Source organism: Hemitrygon akajei, chromosome 23, assembly GCF_048418815.1.
Source record: "Hemitrygon akajei chromosome 23, sHemAka1.3, whole genome shotgun sequence".
In the NCBI taxonomy this organism is placed as follows: domain Eukaryota; kingdom Metazoa; phylum Chordata; class Chondrichthyes; order Myliobatiformes; family Dasyatidae; genus Hemitrygon; species Hemitrygon akajei.
The window spans coordinates 47,298,005-47,322,820 of record NC_133146.1 but is presented as its reverse complement, the minus strand read 5'-3'; the positions used below and the strand labels follow the sequence as shown (position 1 = coordinate 47,322,820).

Sequence of the window (24,816 nt, the reverse complement as noted above, 5' to 3'; positions counted from 1 at the left end):
GCCTTTCTCGCAGCTACACTTGGCCCTTTCCAGTTCGCTTATCGCTCAAATCAATCCACTGACCATGCCAGAGTCTCTGCCCTCCTCCATGTCTTGTTCCACCTGGAAAATGGGGTCTCATAGACAAGACTGCTGCTTATAGATTTCAGTTCAGCATTCAACACCATCATGCCCCAGAAATATATGGGAAAACTGTCCTCACTGTGTCCCAACATCTTCCTCTGCAATTGGATACTGGACTTCTTAACAGCAAGACCACAGTCAGTCTGCGTGAGCAGCAACATCTCTTGTCCCATTACGCTGAGCACTGGCGCTCGCCAGGATTCTGTGCTCAGCCCACTGCTGTTCACAATTCTGACTGTGTCACAGGATCCAGCTTAAAGCTTGTCATCAAGTTTGTGGATGACACAACAGTGATTGGACTTATCAAGAAAGATGACGAGATATAGAGAGGAAGTGGAGTGCCTGGTGGACTGGTGTGAGACGAACAACCTAATTCTGAACGTGGAAAAGACAAAGGAAATCATTGTGGACTTCGGGTAGGTGCAGATGTACCATCTCCCTCTGCAAGCACATGGCTCCTCTGTAGAGAGGGGTAAGTGCACCAAGTTCCTGGGAGTTCACATCACAGATGACCTCACCTGGTTCCTTAATATCATCTCCCTAAACAAGAAGGCACAACAACGCCTCCACTTTCTAAGAAGACTGAGGCAAGCAAGGCTCCAAACCTCACTCCATCTTAACTGAATCTTACAGGAGCACCATCGAAAGCGTCCTGACATGTTGCATCTCCATCGATGCAGTCGAGCATCTAACCAGAAGACTCTACAAAGGACTGATAGAACAGCTGAGAGGATCATAGAAACATAGAAACATAGAAAATAGGTGCAGGAGTAGGCCATTCGGCCCTTTGAGCCTGCACCGCCATTCAGTATGATCATGGCTGATCATCCAACTCAGAACCCTGTACCTGCTTTCTCTCCATACCCCCTGATCCCTTTAGCCACAAGGGCCATATCTAACTTCCTTTTAAATATAGCCAATGAACCAGCCTCAACTGTTTCCTGTGGCAGAGAATTCCACAGATTCACCACTCTCTGTGTGAAGAAGTTTTTCCTCATCTCAGTCCTAAAAGGCTTCCCCTTTATCCTTAAACTGTGACCCCCTCGTTCTGGACTTCCCCAACATTGGAAACAATCTTCCTGCATCTAGCCTGTCCAATCCCTTTTAAATTTTATACGTTTCAATAAGATCCCCCCTCAATCATCTAAATTCCAGTGGGTATAAGCCTAGTCGATCCAGTCTTACTTCATATGAAAGTCCTGCCATCCCAGGAATCAATCTGGTGAACCTTCTCTGTACTCCCTCTATGGCAAGAATGTCTTTCCTCAGATTAGGGGATCAAAACTGCACACAATATTCTAGGTGAGGTCTCACCAAGGCCTTGTACATAGGGATCCCTATTATCATAGGGATCTCCCTATACTCTCCCTACCATACATTGGGGACATTTATCTGGAATGCTGTATACACAGGGACTTTAATATTATTTAAGGATCCCACCCATCTATCCAGCATCCTCTTTGACTTTCTACCATCAGGCAGGAGACTAAAAACAAGAATGGTCAGGATGAGAAACAGTTTCTTCCCTCAGACTATTCAGCTTCCAAACTCCCTGGTGCATTTTATTCGAAGGGTCACTGGTTAATCTGTTCTGTACATTATATTATTTAATATTAATGCACTTCAATATGTTATTTATACATGATTCATCTGTATATTTTATTCTTATCTTGAGAAGTTATTGTGTGTTATGTATGTTATGTGTACTACTGTGCACTGTATACCCTGGTTCGAAAAAATGTTGTCTCATTTCTAAATACAATATATAGTTATATATGTTATATACATGTTTTTAGTTAAATGACTATCAGCTTGACTTGACTTGACTTAAAGTCTTCCCCACTGTTGAGTTCATCTACATGAAGTGTTGTGGTTGGAAGGCGGCATTCATCATCAGGAATCCATACCACCTAGGATGTGCTCTCTTCTCACTGCAGCCATCAGGAAGAAGGAACAGGGGCTTCAGGACTCACACTACCAGGTTCAGGAGCAGTTATTACCATCAACCATCAGGCTCCTGAATCAGAGGGGAGAATTTCACTTATCTTCTCTTGCCCCGTCACTGAACAGTTCCCACAACCTACGGACTCACTTTCAAGGACTCTTCATTTCATGTTCTCAATACCTATTGCTTATTTATTTTTTATTATTATTAAGATTTCTTTTTTTCTTCTTTCGTTTTGTATCTGCACAGTTTGTTGTCTATTGCACACTGGTCCGCCCTGTTGGTGTGGACTTCCATTGATTCTATTATGGTTATTGGATTTATTTATTAAGAAAATTAATCTCAGGGTTGGATATAGTGACATATATATACTTTGATAATAAATTTAGTGAGCTTTGGAACTTTGATAGTCCTTCTAACCTCTATTCATTGTATAGGGTGGCATGCTGTACCAGATTCCTGATTACCTTAAGTTTCCTTCCTTTAGGGACACAGATCTTGAAGTAGCCCTAAATGCAATAAATGATGAGTACCATCCATTCACCACAGACCACACAGTGACTCTGTGATAGAGTTGTATCTCCTTAATAGTAGCATGTGTGCATTCTACTCTGCTTCCAAAATTCTGTTCTAAAGAATTGAATTCTGAAGCAGAGTATAATGTGGGGATGTTATTCTATCAAGGGCATAGCTAGTATAACCAAGAAGGAAGTTCCGCTGCAAGATAACGTTTTGTTAATTTATATGCAACCCGTACATTCATTACTTGCTTAATGTGCCTTCAGTTGTATAACTGTTTCTTCAAAGTTATGGAATTCAGAATTGATTGTCTTCTGAAGTGAATGTGATAACAGTGAATATGATAAAAGCTAGTTCCATATTGTTCTACACATTCCAGATTCTTGACTGGCCAATTCTAGTCATGTCACTTTAGCGTTCATGTTGTAGTTTCCAAGTCAGGTGCATAGCAAATGAGATTATTCATCTTGTGAAGCTCCTTTTAGACTATTTTGTTCCCAGAGTGCTTGTCTTCTTGAAATACTCATCTTCATTCTTGCACTGCAAAGTCTTCCCCACCTGATGCAGAATTTCGACCTGAAACTGTGACAATTTGCTTCCACCAACAGAGGCTGGTCCACTTGTTGAGCTCCTCCAGCAGATTGTTTGTTGCTTCTGGCATCTACAGTCTTGTGTTGTTGGGTCCATATCTGCATCCCGGACTCTGGATAGCAACATACCAGTGCTAGGATCTCCACTATTTAAGTGGCTAGTGTTTCATGATCCATTCCCTGTCATCCATTCCACCTGAATAGCTAGTTCAGATTTTACACTACTGTTATCAGCCAAATGTGAAAGGGTGCAAGGGAAACTGCTCCCACCCCACTTGCACCTGAGGCATAAGTCACATTCATTTTGTGAGAGGCGTGAGTTACATCTCTGACGGGATGAAATAATTACATTCCTACAAGGAGCAAAATCTTTATGATTCAATGTGCAGAAGGATTTCCCTCACTTACGGTGTGGGCGTTAGTCAAAAATAACAGTGTAGCATATATCAGCATATATATGCGGTGTTTGTTGTGTGTGTGTGAGATGCCTTACCAGTGTACCATTAAACAATGCAATATGACTTTTGGAACGTTGTTTGAAGCAACCACGGCTATTACTTGGGTTTGACTACCTTCAATAAAGAACTTTATTGATGGTAGCTCTATATGTGTTATTTGCTTTGCTAAATAACCACACGAGAGCTGTCAGATTCTAGATTACCGTAGATTCCGGATTTTAAGCCGCTACTTTTTTCCCACATTTTGAACAGCTTTGAACTTTGCGGCCTTTAATCCGGAGCGGCTAATACATGATTTTTTTTTCATGCCGCCTTGTAAACATTTTGCCTCATAACAGTAGACCAATAAAATTGATGAGTAGTTCACAGAGGTCCAATGAAATTGTACGATAAATCAAGCGCACTTTCACAATTAAATTATTGTAAATCAATCATTTGTACTCACCCTCATCAACATGGAAAACACTCGAAGCATTGTGCTGCCTTATGGCAGTTACTTAGTTTATAATATTTTCGCTTAGTAATTCATTTTCTAGTTAAAGTTAGAAGAGTTTTAACTATATTTGTTTTCTGTACTACATCGCGGGATGCTATGACGTCACACCCGGTTTCGCGGTGTCTTGTGGGAAAATGCCGGTTTGCGATGAAACGGGACGGAGGGAGGGAGCGCATTACGCGAGCGGCTTTGGATCTGAGCGAACGCTGCTTTTAAGTTAAAGGTGATCAATAACTTTTCCTGGTAGGCTGCAGTATATATATTTTTTACCAGTCGTTAGGAGATATTGGAATGTTGTTCAGTAAAGAAGTATACGCAACGTATATTTAAAAGTAGCCGCGTTACGGGCACGGTTCGAAAAAAAGCATTTGCAATATGTATTTGTTTTTGTTACCATATGGATTTAATTAAAAGTTAAAAAAATCCTCACGTGTAATATCTTTCTGCGTAAATATCTCATATTACAACGTGGGACACCTGCGGCCGAAAATCCGGTGCGGCCTTTACAATTAAAAAATTGATTTTATTTCTAAAATTAGAGCCAGCGGCTTTTAATCAGGTGCGCTCTGTAGTCCGGAATCTACGGTAGTAATGAGTTTGAGATGGTGGGTTTGGGTTTGGGTATTTGACCCTCCACAATATTCAGTGTGGGAATTTAAACTGGAGGTGGCAGTGTTTTTTTTCACAAGGCCAAGCTGCGAGCTCGACATCAACCTGGTACGGATGGAGAGCGCGCTCGGGAGCGGTCTGTCACTGGATCGAACTCGGGAAACTCTGTTCTCGAGCCCGCTGCTGGTCTCACTGTACCACCAGCCAGTGGTGCTTGATGGAGTAGAGGAACAGTATTTAAGTCTGAGGAGAGAGAGAATAAGGTTCCCTATGTAGAGTATTTTTGACAAATAGTGAATATGTTGAAAAGTTTGAGAAGTATGAGGTGTCTCAGCCATTGGTCCCATTTGATGTAATGAGTGGAGATATGCCTGAGAGTGAACACAGAACAGAACATGGACATATGAGAAGAAGAGCATGATATAGCTGTTGGCGGCAGGACTTGAGAAGTTTGAGATCTTTACCAGCACAGTGAAACAGGGACAAAATTTCTAAGACAACATTGTGAAAACTTTGAAGGGACATTTAAACCCAGCAAATTCAAAGGTTTTCATGAGTTACAAATTTAGCATATGCAACCCAAATCAAGAGAAAATTATTGATGACTTCCTGGACAGGCTGAATACGCTGGGTAACAGGTGTAATTTTTATACTTTTTGTATATTTTTAGATATAGCACAGTGGAACTGAGACTGTTGGGTTGCTGGTGAAGACTATTGGGTGCAGTTACCTTTCCTGGTTATGCGTACGCCAGAGATCACGGATGTGAATTACACTGCATCACACTGCACAAGTGAGAGACTGGGAGAATTATAGTGCTGGATGGTGAAGAAACCCAGGAACTGCTCATTCTTTGGATGATCTGGCCCCGGTCATACAGTCCACAGGTTAGTTGGGCTTGAGAGGTGCCATGATGTGCAGAATCCACAGACACTAGGAGATTAGATCAAGTGATATAGACCCCAAATGATATACTGAAATTTTATGGGTTTATATGTACTGCTAATCTAGCTTCATGGACATATAGAGAATATTAAAAGTTTTTTTCAAAACCCATGGGTTTGCAGTGCAAGCCGGTTAAGCGTCTGTCAGTATGGACAGCCCACTTGTTTACTTCACTGAAGGACAACAAATAAAGCAACTCCTGCTTTACAATAGGATACCCATACCTGACCAGTAAGTGTCCATCACTAAAGGGTCTACAGAAGGAATCACAAGATGGAAAGATCTAAAGCTCAATGCATTAAGATAAGAAAACCATACTCAAATATCTCATAGAGAAGGATAATCCTTTTTGTTCTTCTAGAGTATCATTTCAACGGCAATTTTGCATGAGCAGAGCAGTGGAACTGTTCATAGTTCTCCAAATCCAGTTGGTCAGGACAAAACATCTGGTTCAAGACAATAGCTGTGACATTGCAAGGATCCTTGACTAAACTTGAAGGTGAGAAATGCAATTGGAATGTTGCAGGGAGATTAAGCCAAACCAAGCTGTTGTATAATTCAGGCAGCCCAAGTCTTATCAAAGAGCTTGATGCTTAAAGGACTCCAATTAGTTGCATAATTACTGAAGGGCTGAATCAAATTAAGCTGGTCAGCTAGTCAGTGCTGTTAGTTGAGCATTAAAGGGTAATTTATTGCTCATTCTACCCTTGTTATGCTCTGTCATCAAAAAAGTAAAGTACTGATAGACATTGCAGAGAGCAAAGCCAGGAGAGCAAATTGGAACAAAACTCTTAAGTATGCCCATTTCTTTACACATTAATTAATTGAATGACCATTGCTTTGAAAAGAATATTTTTGGAACACTGATAGCAATGTTCTTTATAATAAGTAAGCTTATTACAATATTCAATGCATTTTTCACAATATATTAGAAAATTGCCCATGGCATTGCCCACAGTTATTGAATAAATGCAAGGTATATTGCTAATACAAGATGGAGATGGTATTGGAAGAGCGAATTTCAGAAACCCATTCCATTGAGCCATCTAATGAACATGCTCTGAAACTGCACTGTGGTAGTTGGCATGTAAATACGCTGAAAGGCTAACACTGATTTAACAGTTTGCAATGTAAATAGTGAAGCAAATTGTGACCAAAACTGTGACAACTTGAATTACAGTTTGTGGACAGGATGTGCACACTCAGAAAGATTTTACAATGACATATAGTTAAGACTCAGATGCCAACTGTTCATAAAAAAGAAATAACAGATATGTGCTATCAATCTGCTTAAGCATGCATACTGTGCTTATTATAGCTCATTGACCTGATATGAAATTCTAGCAAATCACCATAGAAATTCATCATCACTTCATAAGCTTCATTCAGAAAAGCGTTAGTGTTTTGTCTATATTTATTCTCTCCACTAACACTGTGCATGGCATTAAATAGCAGAAGCTCATGAAAAAGGTTAGCCAGAGTGCATTGTCTGATGAACACATATTTTAATTAAATAATGAACTATCTCTAATCAAATTCACTATTAAGCCATATACTGAAAACAGCTGCAATTACATTCTACTGCTTAAAATTCATTTTGATTTAATCCTGGTTCACAGCCTCCATTTTATTTGTAGAGTGTTAATTTCAGAGGCCCCTGGCCATACTTCCATGATGACGAGGAAACTAGAAGAGAGGATAATAATGACAATCAATATTATTAAGAAACTCAAATCTGTGATGAGGCACAATATTGATATTGTTAATTCTGCTTAAATCCCCGCTGTCAGCAGTTCAACCTCTGATGCTCATCTTTCATCTGTAGGTCTCTCCAGTTCTCAATTACTACACAGTTATGATATAAACAACTGTATTTCATAAAACTACCATACTGATGAATGCAATGTGTTATGTTTTATAACTCCAAAAGATTAAAACTAATTGAAAGAAAAACATAGGAGCTCAAGAAACGCAAGTCTTAGTTTGTTCTTTAAGCGAGACACGCACTTATCACATGGTAGCGTCATGACTTATGTGATTCACATATTTTTACATATTACTCACAATATATTATTTAAACAAACAAGAATGCTTAATCAAACAATACTTTACAATATTATTGAGATACAAGGCGGAGTAGGCCTTTCCAGCCCTTTGAGACATGCCACCCAGCAATCCCCTGATTTAATCCTGGCCTAATCAGCGGACAATTTACAGTGACTAATTAACCTAACAACTGGTATGATTTAGGATTGTGGGAGGAAACTGGAGGACTCAGAGGAAACCCACGTTCTCATTGGGAGAACATACAAATTCCTATCAGGAAGTAGTGGGAATTGAACCCCAGTCACCTCTACTGTAAAGCATTGTGCTAACCACTACACGACTGTGCCATTCCAATATATTTCTCAAACATTACTGAAATATGAAATACACGACACAATGAACAAAGCAACTGCATTCACCCTTTCTTATGTTTAAACACTATCATCTCTAAAAGTTGGAACAGCTCCAAAGGGGGGGTCAGGAAAATGTTTCTCAAATGAAACACTGAACCCCTTTCATCCATTGGTTATTAATGTCTTAATGCTGAGGGAACCAATCTGCAAATTTTACACTGTAGCTTATTGTATAAATTAGCATTTGTTCAGGCTTTTAATGACTTAAACATACATTCAACATTCTCCAAAATTAGGGTAAATTGTTTCAAAATTTTAGATTGTTTAGTTAAGAACTGAATTTCTCAGAAAGAAATAACTTCTATGTATTTTCAATAAACCAATAGCTTTATCCTACTCTTAAGCAAATATAATATAAACGTCATTGTGAAATAAATGTTCCTGATTTAAATGTATCAGCACCAAAAAATAATAAAAAGTCTTGTACAGGGCATATTTATTTATATCATCTCCTTTTTCTTCTGCTTCCGAATGTAACTTATTCTGAAATAAATATTTGTTAGTTTGAAAGAAATAGCAGTTATACTAAACATACATGGAAAAAAATGAAAAAAACCAGCCTTCTATTTATAATCTGTGGCAATTTTTATAGCAATGTGTGTGCTTTGGTGGAATTTTTATTATGAAATACATTATTATGAATGCCTAATTAAAAAAAAGTCAGTCACTTGGTATTGAGGGTGCAATTTATATTCAGCCCTTTTTTCATCTGGAAATAGCACAAATGTGAATGCTTTGGAACTAAGTTCAACCAAGATTACCAAAACACAAATGGGACAGATCACAGGGGGGTCATTTTCTCAAAACATGGAACCAAACAAGTAGTCTGCAAGCCAAAAGGGAACAGAGACTGCTCAGGATGAATGCCAGATCTGCAGCCACCCTCCTTCTACCTTTCCAATTCTCTGGCCTGCTTAATTATGATTAATTGCTGCATGGATAATCAGATACAGCTTCAAAGGTTGGCGATGACAGTCCAAGGACACCAGGGAGGAAGCAAGGTAAGTATTCATGAGCAAACCAGGTCCCTTCTCCAGCCTGTAACCTCCCTTTTTTAACAATTCCAAATAGAATTAATAAGAACATTATATGGTTCAAGCACTTAGGGAATAGATTCAACTGCACAATTCTACTGCTGTCATTTTTAGAGCTCATGTCAATAATTTCATGTTTGCATGCATTGCTCTGAATGACAGCGGTTTTAACTTTCTGTTTAATGTCTCTGCTTTCTGGGTGGCAAAGCACGATCAGAAAATAAAAAAAAAATCAGCTGAAGGTTGGAGTCATGAAGTAGTGTGGTTTAATAGATTGCAGTTTTTCACACCACTCCTTTTTATATCAGCACACAGTATGAAAACTGCAGAAAAATGCTATTTGCCAGCTCTTACCTCTATTTAAATCCCTTTGGCAAAGGCATTGATCACAGTATGCCATTTCCAACCTAAAAGAACTGCCAGGCCTAGTGATATTACTAGGAGGCAAATCCCTAGGTTCCAGGCGCCAGCATTTCTACGTTGGCTTCTTTCCCAGTATTGTTCCCTTTGTTACATACCAAAGTGCCTCACAACCAGCTAATGTCTGCTATGGGAGGTCTGCTTATCCAAGGCCCAGAGTTTGACTTGTTAAAAGAATCCAAAACACCAGCCAGTCTTGAAAAAGTTGTTTTGTTTTGTTTTGTATAGCATTCAATTAAGCGCTCTACAATGAGGCAATAATTTTGAATGGTTAGTATAGCAGAGCTTCATAAATGGCTGGTGTTCAAAAGAAATTCACTTGGAAGTTGTTACCTCAGAAGACAATTATTTTCAGATTATATTAATATCAAGATTTACTGTTCACAGTGTTATACATTCTACCTGTTTTGTGTATATGTTCATATAACAAATGTAAAACATAGAAACACTTTAAAATTCCTGTAATAGTACAAAAAACTTATTAAACTGACAACCATTTTCCCTCAGTCACAATGTCTTTTCTGTACTCTGCATGAGAATATCCTTGTTATTTATTTTTTGAATTTAAGTAATTTTTTTTTTAAAAAACTATAGAATAAATTAAAGCCACACTGCTTAATGAGGGGCATGATGTAGTTTCCTTATAGTTAGGAACTTAAAAAAACTGCATGTGTTAAAAAATTCTCTTGTGGCATTATTCATTACGAAAATATCCATTTGTTATCAAAAGGAGTTTGTTTCATGGTTTATGCAAGTATACTGTTGATCTCAACTTTATAAGCTTCTTGCTAACTGTAACTAGGAAGAAAAGCAAAGGGCAGAGATCAGGAAAATGATAGAGGCATTCAAAACTAGTTACTTTCCTTTTTATTTTGTTCCTTATTTCTTCATTGGTTAGGATGCTTTTGAACCACAAAATATTCACTGATTTGAATAGGTTGATGAATTGATCTTAGGCCTCTGTCAATGCTGCTGTGATTTCACTTTGATAAGGTACACAAGGAAGAGCAATCGACCTGCACCCTTTTGCCCTCCCAATTTCCGCACTTGCACATGATTCAGAAGCCACTAAAGCCCAAGCTGGGACTGCTCTTACAAAACATCTGCATGATGCTAAGCTAGGGTGCATCGTCAGTGATGTTACCTGGGGTCGTCAGGCGTTTCGGGCCTTTCAACATCATACATCCTCGCCCAGGCGACCCGACCGGGGTTGATCAGACCCTGGCCTGTGCCCTAGCAGCAACCCACAGATTTACTCTCTTTACCCAGAGCCATCTTGACACTTTCTCTGCTGCATCTGTGGTGGTAGAAATGGCTCTTCTTCTCTCTCCCGTGCTTCCAAGTGCAGTGTATACTTTGCAGAGCGACCGGCCTGCAAAGCCACGACACCCGACCTCCACGGGCCAACACTTTGCTCTCCAGCCTCTTCTTTAGCAGTTGTTCTTCAGATCCTCAAACTTGGCTCTTTTCTACTCGAAGGCCTCCTCCATTCGTTCTTCCACGGCACAGTAAGCTCAAGCAGAAGAACGTACTTCGATGAGTCGGACCACAACACAATATCGGGCCGCAATGGACAGAAAACATACTGTAGACAGATCCATGTGTTTGTCTTGCCACTTTCATATTCACACATAGGCTCACAAACCTTAAGTGAGCCTTCAGACTGCAAAATCGATCCTGAGTGCAAAGGCTTAAAGGCTTCGCATCAGCATGCCATTTCAAGCAGGATTCTTCTTGCCACTTCAAGAAGGTGGGGGAGAAAGTGCTTTGACCAAAACATTCCATACAGCAGCTAAAAAAATTTTTTTTTTCCTTAAGCAAGCCATTAGTGGTTGTAACTTCATAATTTATGTAAAATGGTGGGTTGTGCTGGCATGGATTATTATCAAAGGAGATAGAATCAATGATATTCCACCTCCAGAAACTGTCGAACATCTCTTATTGAAGCTCCTTCTCTGACCATTATTAAATTAAAGAAACTGGATACGATTAATAGCTCTTCACCTTGTGTTTTTGTTTGTATAGCACAGCATAATTTATGCTAAGTGAGTTTATGATTCCTATGCAAAATACACATTTGCAAATGCCAGACAATCAGTTCATCAAAAACCTCTAATTCATTTACACTCATTATGGCTCCTAATTTACTAGTATGCCAAATTACAGGCTTCAAAATTAGGAAAAAAATTACATGCAATTACTGGGAAGTGAACAACACCTAAAAGATGTACAAGATAAGCTCAATTAGTTATCGTGGCATTTAACAAACTGGTATTTGTAATGCATACATTTCAAATTTCTCAGAGCCCATGAAGCTGCCTGAAGTCTTCAGAAATCATGTGGCTGCCACCTTTCATCAAATTCTTCTGAAAAAAAATATTTGGAAAACATTATTTTAGTCAAATAAACAAAGTTAATAAATTTATGATTTATGTCAGTACCTATGTTACCATATGCCTACAATCCATGCATTGCAACTTCATGTTTAGTTTAAATTTAGAAATGTGTATGGAACCAGTGCACGGGGAGCCATAACATACTTAATCTCTTTCTCTTTTAAAACTTTAAAAACTAAAAAAAAATGCCACAAAGTATTGAATTATAGGCTAGACCTGTATCATAAATTCAGATGGTGAGGTCATTTATAATATCATGTGTTGTAAGGGAATTTCATTATGTTTAAAAGAATGTAAAATGTGTCAATTTGATTCAGATGAGAAGTATATTAAAACCATGCTTGATGTTCCTGTGTAATAAATCTCCAACAGTCTTCCGTAAAGGATTCTGGAAATCCATAGGGATCTATTCTTGTAATGGTGACGCATACTGAACTGGAAATTTTTTTGTTGTTGAAATTTACCATATGGGAAAAAAGACAATTAAGGACAAAGCTCCAAACAGCTATTTGGCAAATGACCTCTGTTTCTGATATAGAGTGTGGTACACTTAGATGGAAAATTTCTTATTACAATTATAGTTTAGTTCTATTACTTACTTCAATCTCTTCTTCAGGCTCATTATAGCTAATAGTATAAATGTTTTAAAATGTGATTTTATTAAATGTAGTTTTAAATACCTTTTTAAGAGAAGCTTTGAGTGGATGAATGATAAATTGTATATCTTGTCTTGTCAACCTGACCATTCATTGGTTAATTACATGTTTCCATCATTATTATGCTATTATCAAGATGACTACTCGATAGCTTTGCTATACATCCCAATTCATACCCTGGGCTGATTAATCTTTGAGTTTAGTGAAAAGCAATTCAATGACTGAACATGAAAGCCATTAAAAGTTTTTATTCTTACATTTTTCAGTAAATAAAATCCATTAAGTAAAGATCATAAGACCATAAGTTGAGCCATTTGGCCCAGCAAGTCTGCTCCTCTGCTTCTTCATGGCTGATCCATTTTCCCTCTCAGCCCCAATCGCTGCCTTCTCCCTGTATCCCTTCAAGCCCTGACCAATCAAGAATCTATCAACCTCTGCCTTAAATACACGTAAAGACTTGGCCTCCACTGCTGCCTGTGGCAATGAATTCCACAGACTGACTACTCTGTAGCTACTGATATTCCCCTTCATTTTAAAAGGACACCCCTCCTTTAAAGAATAAAGTTAATGCAGTAGTACAAGTGTCAGTTATTTTTTTTTCCAAACCAGAATATAGATTCTACTGAAAGGTGTTAGAAATAGAAGATAAGCTATTAGTTGTCATTTATGAGCATTATATATTAATCTTCTTCCATTTGCCTTCTTCACAGAGCAAGGAGTCAACAGCATAATAAGTGCACGTGGAGATGACTTTTTGGCTGAACCCTAAGCTCACCAGCAGAGCTTTACTCACTCAGGATGCTCACAGTGAAGCTAAACTTCCCTCTTGTCATGTGACTAGGGTAAGCAAGAGGAGAAATGAGGATGCTAAATTTGTATGTTGACGTTTCATAGCCCATTATTGATATCCGGGCCAGCTGAATGGATTCTGCTGTGACACGCAAGTTCAGGGCAAATGTTAACAATATGGCTCATTGACTGCACCTCATCACATACACAGCTTAGAGTCCACATTGCCTCATTTGATTAATAAATAAACAGACATCCGTATCCCGTGTGAATTGGATTCAATGCAGTTGCTGCAAGTTAAAAATAAAACATCAGATGAAGCGTATTGATGGTGAAGGAATAGCGTAGTGAGGGTTTGATGAGTAACATCTGGAGTGCAGAGCTTCAGGCTATGGAAGCAGTTGGACTATCCCTTATGAATAAACCCTCAGCATTGCTAAAGCCAGAACATCTAAACTCCAGGATAGCCAGTGTCAACTTCAATCCATTTTCAGCATTCATCTTGGAGCTCAAATGACCAGCATGCAATACTTTTGCTGATTTCTTCCAGTGATGGATTTTATGGAGCAGTAAAGGAGCAGCCAGTTGGCATCATGTCAGTAGTTGTTCTATGCCATCAACCAACACTGCATGCATGACAAAACAAATGGCCCAAAACATTTGTGGCCAAGTCAATAATCCAGTTCATATGCTATCAAGGCTTGTTCTTAACACCAGCAATATGGGTCGTCTTTCTTTGTGCAATTTATTGGAATGCAGTACTTTTGGAATGTATCTCTCTCAGCTAAGGTGGGGTCCTAAAGAATGATCACATCACAAGTATGCGATTGCAAATACACCACTTTTAATGACACACATTGAATAATTTACCTACTTTTCATACTAGTCTAAAGAGCATCAAATAGGTATGGTCACTAGAACAAGAAAAAAATAAATCAAGTACTAGGTGGTACACATCTCCACTAAACATTCAACCCTAGCAAAAAGAAGCTGGCAAAGAGATCCTCAGCTGCTTCGAGTTTGTTTGTGGGTAGTTTACTTTTGCTTTTTGCTAAGGTGCCACTCTCGCATAGTGCTTAGAGCATCGGAGTTTGGAGTTCAATCCTGGTGTCCTCTGTAAGAAGTCTCTGCACGTTCTCCCCATGGAATTCATGGGTTTTCTCCAGGTGCTCTGGTATCCTCACACTCTAGGGTAGGTTAATTGGTCACTGTAAGTTGTCATGTGATTAGGTTCTGCTAGATCAGGGTTTTCGGGGGGTTGCTGGGTGCTACAGCTTGAGGGGCCAGCGGGGCCTAATCTTTGCTGTATCTCTAAATAAAATAAGTATATATCATCAGCCTTTGCTTTTCCTTTCCTTGTATTAACACTTTCAAAGCTCTAATATTTTGTGTGTTAGGAAAATGCTCCATAAGTGATAAGAGCAACCAAGACCAAAACCTTGTGATAGCAATATTCCGTAGCCTGTTATAAGAAAGGCAACAATTAGTAGATTTCTAGATATTAAAGAAATCAATGGATGTCGGGTTGGATTTAAGGCATATGGCACTGAAATAGTGGCGAGCAAAGAACATTTAATATTGAGGGCTGAATAGTCTAATTCTTATCTCTTTTGCTCTTAAATATTGAGATGAGCCCAGTGAAGAATTTAAGACTTCCCCCAGATTAGTTCAGATGGTGAAATTGTTGCTGTAGGGTAATGGTGACTTGTAGCACAAATGTTCTTCTTGTATGTACAGTTGTGGATACAGATGTAAATAGTCCTTGTCATCCATTAACTTTTCTTTCTCACACAGTGTTATTGAGGTACACCTTGCACGATGGATTGCCGCTGAATGACTGCATTGGGACTATTATTAGGATGCTTGTTATTGGCTAGATGATTCAATATGTAAAAGCTCCTGCAGCTCCCAACTACGTTTCCATAACAAAGCAACAAACTTTGCAGGCAGTTGCAATCTGTACCATGGAGAAGGTTGCACATTTTGCAAACTTTTTTTATGTCAGCAAATGAGATAAAATTGCTCAGGAAACTTCCAATAGCCCATCATAATGCTGCAGTACTTTGCAAACTTGAAAATGTAATTTATAACTGTGGACACCTTTGCAGTCACTAACAATACAGTCCTGTCTCTGTACTGAAGCTGAAGTAACAGCTGCAGGAATTAGCAGATGATAAGCAAAACCCCTATAAGAATGTGCTAATGTTTCCTGGACTGGTCTTCATTGAAATTCAGACACAAGAATTGCTCCCTAAATATAGTCCACTTCTTGCCCTTCCCCTTTAACAACAGCTTTTTGTATTCTTGGCAGCCTCTGTGTTTGCTCCCATTTATGCTCACCAAATCACCATTTATCTCTCAGTTACACACTGAGTCATCAAATCGTACTTCTGCACCACATTCTGGAAAATATTGATTTTTTAAGCAATGATAGAAAGCATCCAAAACATATACAATTCCTACTGCAGCCAGAAGTGAAAAAGCAACGTAGACTACAGAACATAGCACAGTACAGTCCCTTCAGCCCAGGATGTTTGCTGACTTATATAAGCATACTGCACAATGAATCTAACCCTTTATTCCTACACAGCCCATAGCTCTCTATTTTTCTTTCATCCACATGCCTGTGTATAAGAGTCTCTTAAATGTCCCTCTATCACCAGCCCTGGTAGTGCATTCCACACACCCACCACCTTCTGTGTAAAAAAAAATCTCCTTCTGACACCACTCCCTATATTTCCTCCAATTACCTTAAAATGATGTTCTCTAGTATCAGCCATTTCTGCTTTGGGAAGCAACTCAAGATGAACTGATTAGTTCCTTAATTATTGATGGCAATTGGGATGTCTTTACATGATTAATGTGTTTTTCTTTGAAAGATTATGTGAGATGCGGGCCGGAGATTCAAAATTCGGAATGGCAATGATGATGTCAAGTCAGCCTTGCATTGTGCTTGACATCATGATCTGCTTGATACTGGCAGGCGATAGGAGCACATGCAAATCCCTTTATGAAAACATTGCTCAACATAGTTCCCTTTGGAGTACGTGCAATAGCTCCAGATGGTTAAATGGATGCTACCATGTCCAGTTCTGTCCCCTGGATCCAAGAAGATAAATGAGACCAATGCTAGCATTTACTGTGTGTTTGTCACTGGAGCTGAAGTAAAACATGGGTGATAGATTGAATGGGATAAACATAGTAAGAGAGGAGGTATTAAAGGTTTTGCATTTTTGAATGTTGATAAATTGCCAGGTGTTGATGAAATAAATCCCAGGCTGTTAAAAAGAAGCAAAGAGAAGAACATGCAGATATTCCGTCTGGAATGAAGGAGCTCTGATAAAACTAAAGTTAATGGTTTATCATTTTCTAGTCCCCAATGGCTACAGAGAAGAAGAGGTATGTTAATCATAAACATGAGAAAGTCTGCAGATGCTGGAAATCCAAAGCAACACACACAAAATGCTGGAGGAACTCAGCAGGTTAGGCAGCATCGATGGAAATGAATAAACAGTCGATGTTTCAGGCTAAGACCCTTCTTCAGGACTGGAAAGAAAAGGGGAAGATGCCAGAATAAAATGGTTGGGGGGGGGGGGGGGTGGAGGATAACTAGAAGGTGATAGATGAAGCTAAGTGGGTGGAAATGTATTTTTTTTAACATGAGAGGAAGGAGTAAATTGTGTAATTACAGGCCAGTTAGTTTAACTTCAATAGTGGGCAAATTCTTGAAATTAATGCTATGGGACAATATAAACTTTCATTTTGAAAGCCATAGACTAATTAAAGATAATCAGCATGAATTTGTTCAGGGAAAATTGCATTAGATTTAAAGTGGAAAAACTGCAGATATTGGAAATCTGAAAAGGTAAAGAGTCCTGATGAAAGATTTTTGACCTGAAGTTCTTACTTTGTTTTTCTCTCTCCACAGACATTGGCTGACATGCCAAATACTTCCACCATCCTCTGTTTTTATGTCATATCTGACTGAACCTTTTGAGGAGGTTAATGATATTAGTGGGTGGCAGGATGGAGTTACATCTCTACCAAAGGAGGTGTAAGGTGCTCCTTCACTCCGCTGGCCTGCAGGCCACCCATGGGCAAAGTGTAAAACCTGCTTAGCTCCCCAGTGAGGGTCACATGAAGTGATGGGAGCAGGTGATGAATGGTTGTATGAGCAGCTGGAGCATATCACAAGACCTGGTTACGCAATCACTGACATCAGGCAGCCAATCTCTGTAGAGTATTGACAGATAGATAAATATGTTATTGATCCCAAAGGAAATTACAGTGTCACAATAGCATTACAAGTGCAAAGATATACAAACCTTAGAAGACTAGTAAGAAAGAATAAAAAACAAGTTACCTCAAAAGTCTAACTGGACGGGTCATCACATCCCCTGCTATAAGTCAACTCATTAGGGAGCTTAATGGCCAGGGGAAAGAATGCCCCCATATAGCGCTCTTTGAAGCAGCACAGTTGTCTTAGTCTATTACTAAAAGCATTCCTCTGTTCAGCCAAGGTGGCATGCAGAGGGTGAGAAACTTTGTCCAGAATTGCAAGGATTTTTCTTTGGGTCCTTTGGTCTACCACAGCCTCCAGTGTGTCCAGTTTGACTCCTATAAGAGAGCCGGGCTTTCTAGTCAGTTTATTGAGCCAGAGCATCACCTCTGTAGATGCCACTGTCCCAGCACACCACTGCATAGAAGATTATACTGGCGACAACAGAATAGTAGAACATGTGAAGGAGAGGCCTGCATACCCCAGTCTCCTCAGAAAGTAAAGGTAACTCTGGCCCTTCTTGTACACTGCCTCTATGTTGGTGCTCCACTCAAGTTTGTCATCCAGGTGCATCTCCGGGTACTGGTAGGTCCTCGCCAAATCCACGTCCTCACCATTAATAGTAACAGGGAACAGTTCAGGCTTAGTCTTCCTAAAATCTCCTTTGTCTTACTGATGTTGAGCTGCAGCTGATTCAGCTTATACCATCTGACAGAGTCCTTCACCAGGGCCCTGTATTCATCCTCTTGTCCTCCCTTTATACACCCAACTATTGCTGAGTCTTCAGAGAATTTCTGCAGATGACATGACTCAGTGTTGTATTTAAAGTCTGAGGTATACAGGGTAAACAGGAAGGGAGCCAATGCAGTCCCTGTGGGGCCCCAGTGCTGATTATAGCCATGTCTGACACACAACTCTGAAGCCTCACCAACTGTGGTCTGCCAGTCAGGTAGTCCATTATCCAGGATACATGGAAGTGCCTGTCTACATTGAACAGAGCTTTTCCCCCAGCAATGAGGGTTGTATGGTATTGAAGGCACTCGAGATATCAAAAAACTTGATCCTCATAATGCTGCCCTGCTTAGCCAAATGGGAGCTCAGGTCACACCTCTTGTAAAGATACTACCCAGAAGAAGGCAATGGCAAACCACTTGTGCACTAAAATTTGCCAGGAATAATCATGGCCATGGAGAAAACAATTGCCCATGCCATATGACATGGCACATGATGATGATGATGATGAATGAAGTCAATATACTTAATGTGGTCTTCATGAATTTTAGCAAAGTCTTCCGACAAGACCTAACTTGGCAACTTGGTCACAGAAGTAAGAAACGATGGGATCCAAGGCAGAGTAGCAAATTGGTTCAGTAGTAGGGAGCAAATATAATGATAAGACACAAGAAATTCTGCTAATGCTGGCAATCTTGAACAACACACACAAAAGGCTGAGAGATCTCAACAAGTCAGCAAGCATCTGTGAAGGGAAATAAACAGACAAAGTTCAAAATAAATTTATCATCAAGTACATATATGCCACCATATGTAACTCTGAGATTCATTTTCTAGTGTTCATACTTAATGAATCCATAATAGAATCAATGAAAGATGCAAAAGGAAATAAATAATAAGAATAAGAATAACAACAACTAAGTAAGCAGTAAACATTGAGAACATGAGATGAAAAATCCTTGAAAGGAGTCCATAGGTTGTGAGAACATTTCAAAGATGGGGCATGTGAAGTTGATGGAAGTTATTTCCTTTGTTTCAAGGGCCTGATGCTTGAGGGGTAGTAATTGTTCCCGAATCTGGCAGTGTGAGTCCTGAGCCTCCTGTACCTTCTTCCTGACAGCAGTAGCAAGAAGAGAGTAAAATCTGGGTGGTGAGAGTCCCTGATGATGAATGTTGCTTTCTTGCAATGATATCCCATCCAGATGTGCTCGATAGTAGGGTGGGCTTTACCCATGATGGACTGGGCTGTATCCATTACCTTTTGGAGGATTTTCCATTCAAGGGCATTGACTTTCCATACCAGGTTGTGTTGCAGCCAGTCAATATACTCTTCACTACACATCGATAGAAGTCTGTTAAAGTTTTAGATGTCACGAATCTTCGAAAACTCCTAAGGAAGTAGAGGCACTGCAGTGCTTTCTTTGTAATTGCATTTACGTGTTAGGCCCAGGGCAGGTCCTCCGAAATGATAACACCGAAGAAATTAAAGTTGCTGACCCTCTCCACCTCTGATCCTTCGATGAGAACTGGCTCATTGTCCTCTGGTTTCCTCCTCCTCAAGTCAATAATCAGTGCCTTGGTCATGCTGACATTGAGTAAGAGCTTGTTGTTGCAGCACCACTCAGCCAGATTTTTAATTTTGCTCCAATATACTGATTTGCCAGCACCTTTGATTAAGCCTATGACAGTGGTATCATCAACTAATTTGAATATGGCATTGGAGTCAAAGTTACGGGCTGAGACCCTTCATAAGGATGGGCAAAGATGGAAGCAGTAACCTGTGCAGGTGATTATGATACCGGAAGGCCACTGCCTGTGGGGTTTCACAGGTCTGAGCATTTGTTCCCATTATGTGTGTAAAATAAAGGTTTAAAAGATAAAGATGTTTGTAGATGATACAAAACCTGGCCATGTGGCTGACAGGGAGAAGGATAGATCTCAGGAGGATATCAGTGCTGGACAGGTGAACAGAAAATCAGCACATGAAGTTGAATCTGGAGAAATGTGACATATTGGAGAAATGTGACATATTGCAGTTGGGGAGTGTGGACAAAGCGTGGGAGTACAGAATCAGTGGAAGCATATCAAGATGTTTGCAGGAACAGAGAGATGTCGGTGTTAAAAGCAACAGTACAGGTTGATAAAATGACTAACTGGTATATAGGATATTTTCTTTGCTAGCTGAAATATATAAAATCAGCAGAGTGTGAACTAAAGCAGTATTAGTTAAGCCACAGCTTGGTAATTAGTTCTGTTCACCACATTATCAGAAAGATTTGAGAGGGTGCTGAGATTTACAAGGATGTTTCCAACATTGGAAAATTTAGATTTTTTATTTTACTGTTTTATTTATTGAGATACAGTGCAGAATAGGCACTTCCGGTCTTTGGAGCTGCAATCCCCTGATTAAACCCTAGCCTAATCACAGGACAATTTACAATGACTAATTAACCTACCAACCGGTACGTCATTGGTCTGTGGGAGGAAACTGGAGAACCCAGAGGAAACTCAAGAAGACACTGGGGGAACATACAAACTCCTGATAGGCAGCAGCAGGGATTCAACCCGGGATGCTGGCACTGTTAAGTGTTATGCTAACCACTATGCCCCACTATACCCCATTAAAGGAGGTAGGCTAGCTTTCTTTGCAAGAAATGCATAGAATTATGAATGGCATAGACACAGAGGACCACTCCCCCTATGGACTGTTCAAAACCAGAGGACATTGATACAAAGAAATTGGTAGGAGGATTAAAGGGAAGACAACATTTTCTTTTTCAGTAGGTTATAGTAGGGATCAAGAATTCACAACATGAAAGGGGGTAGAAACATAAACCTGCTCCACATTTCAAAAGTGCCCAGGTACGCACTTCAAGTGTCATGAATGCAGTGCTACAGATTGAGTGATGGAAGGTGGACTTAAACTCGGTACCTCATCTTCAATCAGCACAGACATAATAGACTAAATGCCCTCTTCTGCATCATAATTTTTCTTTTGTTTTCTATGATGGGGCTGTCTAAGTGGAGGAAACAGTTCTTTCCATCTCACCCAGAAAATGTTTTTTTGGTCACTATCCCAGCCAAGGACCTTGGTGGGAGCTTGAGTTTCATTCCATTATCACTTCTGATCTTCTATGCTCCCTTCTCAAACTTCTGGTCCTGCAATGAATTCTTGTAACACTGCTGGCAATCTTTCTTATTTATTGACATACAACATGCAGTAGGGCCTTCTGGGCCTTTGAGCCGTGCTGCTCAGCAATTTCCCAATTTTAGCCCAATCATGGGACAATTTACAATGTCCAGCTAACCTACCAACTGGTGGGTCATTGGAATGTGGGAGGATACTGGATCACCTGGAGCAAACCGAAGCAGTCATGGGAAGAACGTACGAAACTCCTGATGGGCAGCGGTGGGAATTGAGCCCAGTTCACCTGTACTGTAAAGCACTGTGCTCACCACTCTGCTGTTGTGTCCTCCCACCATCCTATGCACCTCATCTAGAAGGCAGGAAATCTTCCAGAAGCTCATTATGAGAAAAGGGTTGTGCAAAGGGAGAACATGGAAAAGTAGCTGGAAGTGGAATCTTTCCAAAGTTCCATTGAGATTAACAGAATCCAAGCTGTATTGTCCAAAATGAAATGTCATGGGGCTGATATTAGAACTTCAACATCCTTCAACTGTTAGTCAGTGAGTCAAAGAGTCAGACAGACATACAGCTTTGAAACAGGTTCTTTGGTCCACTGAATCTATGCCAACTATCAACCACCCATTTACAATTTTATTCTCCCTACGTTCTCAACAGCTCTCCCCCACCCCCCCCGGGACAATTTACAGTGGGCAGTTAACCTATCAACACTCATGTCTTTGGTCTTCAGTACAAATTCATAATACGGGTCACTTAGGCTGCACCAGATTAACGACCTATCAGCATATATCTTACCACATTTTAAAAGAATTATGCAGAATTCACCCTACCTTGAAGTAGTACTGAACGAATTCATTTCACATTGCTCTTGATTTGTTCAGGCTTGAGGGACACTCATGATGGCTCCCTTGAAAATAGATTGTTCTGAAAAATACAGGATGCCAGACGCGTGTTTGTCTTTTAACATGATGTCACAGACTGGAATTTATCATTTTTATATGTTTCTACACTCTATGGAGATATCCAATTGGTGAAAAGTACATTATAACTGTAGTATCATTTAAATCAATTACACATAAATGACCGATCGCTGACTTATTATCATTCTAACCAATATTGGCATGGTTCAGTACTGCACATATATTTGATCCAATTATTCAGATGCTGTCTTACAGAAAACAGTTGGCAATTCTATGATAATAAAACAAACACTGCAGTGTATTTGGATTTTCAAACTATCAGCCAAGCGGCTGATAAATGTATTAGCAAAAAACTTCAACTGGAGCAATCTGGGTTTCATAGACTCTGACAATCGCACATTATTGTGCAAGACTTGAATCCATATGTAACCAAAGAACCATGTCATTTTATCGGGCTGTGTACTGTGTCTGAACAGCTGAAGGATTGTTTCATTAATCAATTGATTAAGTGAGCACTATTCTGTTGGCATAATTCTACATATAAAGTTAGTTAAATTTCAGAATCACCAGCTCTTCTACAATAATCGCTGAAAAATCATCTGATTCTAAGCCAGGTTTTTTTTTTGCATGGTACCTATATCATTGTAGCTGGGCTCCCTTCATATACACAGAATGTACTAATTAAGGCAAAATTGCTGTATTATTGGTAGGTCGGTTCATTTGGAAACAATAATAAAAATGATATTTTATTTCCTGAGATACAATTGCACTTCTGAAATTGCTGAATAATCCACAACTATCTAAAGAACACATACAGAATTGTTGCATGGAAGGAGGCCATTTGGCCCATTGTCATACTAGCTCTTTACAGAATGAAACAGTCAAAGTCATTGAAATGATCTGTTTTTTAGGGCTGTAATGGTGATACTGCTCCTGTGGTTAATTGAGGACATGTGGTTAGATCTGACAACATGACAGGGAAAATGAGAGCAATGGTGCGTAAATCCCCATCGAGATACAAGTATCATTCCAGCTTCTCCCTCATTCAAGTGAACTCCAACTTTTAGTATTCCAGGAGAGCATGCATATTCATCAACCCTTTCATCCTGTGAATCTCCTTGCAAACTCCTCATTGAATGCAAATTCAAAGCACCATCGACTCTTTGTCAACAGAAGAGGAAACACTGGAGATCAACAGAGTCTTAGTGCATCTGGCCATCAGAAATACGAGGGGTGATTGATAAGTTCATGACCTAAGGTAGAAGGAGATGAGTTACACAGCTCTCATTACATGAACGTGCAGTTCAACTCTTTGAGTGAAAATGCAGAAAGTTTGAAGTTAATAACTCATCTCCTTCTACCTTAGGCCACAAACTTATCAATCACCCCTGCTGTGGACCACTTCTGGAGGTCCAAGACGCCGATTTCTACAAAGAAGGGATCTGTATGCTCCACGACCGCTGGACTAAGTGTGTAAATGTAGGAAAAATAAATGTGCTAGGTTTTCTGAAATTGACTCCTTCTACTTTAGGTCACAAACTTATCAATTACCCCTTACAATATCTTATTCCTTGGGTAGAACAGCAGACACAGTTACATTCAAGTTTGCAGTGAAGGCTTTTACACAGATTAAATAGGATGAACAATAACTTAGTATCACCCTTTTGTCTGCAAAGTGCAGAGAACATGGGTTGGTCCACACAAAGCAGGATGATTTAAGATTCAAGTATAAGACCTTGGTCAAAGCTTTATATTTTCCACCTGAGATCCTCACTGTCTGTACTCACTGGAATTTAAAAGATGGAGGGGAATCCAACGGAAACCTATCAAATATTGAAAGGCTGAGATAGAGTTAAAATGGAGAGGAGGTTTCTGATAGTTTGGGAGTCTAGGGCCAGAGTGCACAGCACAGAGCAGATGGACATCCACTTAGAACAGAGAAGAGGAGAAATTCCTTTAGCCAGAGGGTAAGAATCTGTGGAATTCATTGCTATAGACCCCTATGGAGGCCAAGTCATTGGGTACTCTGTATTTAAAGAGGAGGTTGATAGAGTCCTGATTAGTCAGGGCATCAAAGGTTACGGGGAGAAGGCTGGAGAATGGGGATGAGAGGATAATAAAACAGAGCACACCTGATGGGCCGAATGCCTAATTTTGCTCCTATATCTTATGTTCTTATGGTCTTTCCTCACTATTTGCATTCCAATACTTGGCAGGGAGTTTCAGTTACTAATGCCCAAATCTTTTCAGCATACAGCAGTTAGACTCAGAACAGATTTGCCTCACAACCTACAAAATCCA

At 39.7% G+C, this 24,816-nt stretch overlaps 1 long non-coding RNA gene across 1 annotated transcript; it reads right to left on the bottom strand.

The window, feature by feature from the left end:
* Nucleotides 1–7,231: 7,231 nt before the first annotated feature.
* On the bottom strand, nucleotides 7,232–22,515 carry LOC140715097 (uncharacterized). The gene is made up of 3 exons (XR_012096058.1): nucleotides 22,426–22,515; nucleotides 11,887–11,964; nucleotides 7,232–7,371 (listed from the first exon to the last, which is right to left on the bottom strand). It is a non-coding gene; the product is annotated as an uncharacterized lncRNA (long non-coding RNA).
* Nucleotides 22,516–24,816: the final 2,301 nt, after the last annotated feature.